This window comes from Bison bison, unplaced genomic scaffold, assembly GCF_000754665.1.
Source record: "Bison bison bison isolate TAMUID 2011002044 unplaced genomic scaffold, Bison_UMD1.0 scf7180017864108, whole genome shotgun sequence".
Taxonomy (NCBI): Eukaryota; Metazoa; Chordata; class Mammalia; order Artiodactyla; family Bovidae; genus Bison; species Bison bison.
Window position 1 is genome coordinate 11,125,155 of NW_011494680.1, and position 1,690 is coordinate 11,126,844.

A 1,690-nucleotide genomic window follows, 5' to 3' on the forward strand; every position below is an offset into this window, starting at 1 on the left:
TGATAATGAAGAAAGGACTGTGGGGGCTGGGGGGTGGTTCCCTCCTCCTCCTTCCACCCCAAACCACCAGCCCTCCAACACCTGTGCCCTTCACTTCGTTCTGCCATTTCCAAGTGCATTTTCCCAAGATCAGCCTCCTCTTCCCACTCAGTCAGCTTAGCCTCTGTAATTATCCCTTCTCTCTTCCCTCTTTCTCTCTTGCTTTGTCTTTTTCTCCCTCACTAAGTCATTCCCATCCAAATATATAGTTTTGAACGATGTTCCCCTTACCCCGCATCTCCTTCCGTCTCCCCATTCTTAGCCAGACTTCTGGAAACATTTGCCTCCCGGGGTGCTTTCTCACCCTGCCTGTCTTCAGTCTGCCCCACCTGGACTTCTGTTTCCACTCTGTGTTGTTGTTGTTTAGTCGCTAAGTTGTGTCTGCCTTTTTGTGACCCCATGGACTGGTGTCAGGCTCTTCGGTCCATGGGATTCTCCAGGCAAGAATACTGGAGTGGGTTGCCATTTTGTTCTCTAAGGGATCTTCCTGACCCAGAGATCAAAGCCAGGTCTCCTGCATTGCAGGCAGATTCTTAACCATCTGAGCCACCCGGGAAGCAAGGAGATTTAGAACATCGGATTTCTGAAGCTCAGGTTCTTTATGTCTCATCACAGAAAGGATTCAATTAAACAGGGTGGTATCACACTCATTAGACTTCAGCCTTATTCTTAAAAGGGCTTCCCTTGTAGCTCAGTTGGTAAAGAATCTGCCTGCAATTCTTAAAGAAGAATAATCCTTATTTTTCTTAAGGAAAAATTATTCTTTTTTTTTTTTTTGGAAAAATTATTCTTATCCTTCCTTGGTATTCCCTTACCAGTACTCAAGATCTCTGTGGGAATGATCTGATTACTGAAATGTTATTACCATGGCCCATGTGTAAGCTGATTCTCTCTCTTCTAGCTCATGTGAGAATGTTTCTCAGTCGTGTCTGACTCTGCGACCCCATGAACTATATAGCCTGCCAGGCTCCTCTGTCCATGGGATTCTCCAGGGAAGAATATTGGACTGGGTAGCCAGTCCCTTCTCCAGGGGATATCTTCCTGACCCAGGGATTGAACTCAGGTCTCCTGCATTGCAGGCGGATTCTTTACCATCCGAGCAACCGGGGAAGCCCACTCCAGCCCACTGATTTATAGATAAAATTGGCTCAAAGCTCACAGAATTCAACACCCTTTCCAACATGTCGCTTCCTTTCTCTGAGGGCTTCCATCATCATGACTCTCTCTGCCTCCTGAGATCCTGCTTCTTAACATGTGTCTTTGCTTTCACCACGGGAGCATTTTATCTGCCCGCCTCCCTACCACGTTAATGGAGAGTTGTGAATCCTGGCAGCAGTAACATCAGTGCAAACTGCTGTTAAAAACCCATGTTAGAAACCCTGGGCTCGATCCCTGTTCAGGGAACTAGATCCCATATGCAGCAACTAAGAGTTTGAATGCCATAGCTAAGACTTCAGTTCAGTTCAGTCGCTCAGTCATGTCTGAGTCTTTGCGACCCCATGAATCGCAGCACGCCAGGCCTCCCTGTCCATCACCAACTCCCGCAGTTCACTCAGACTCACATCCATCGAGTCAGTGATGCCATCCAGCCATCTCATCCTCTGTTATCCCCTTCTCCTCCTGCCCCCAATCCCTCCCAGCATCACAGTCT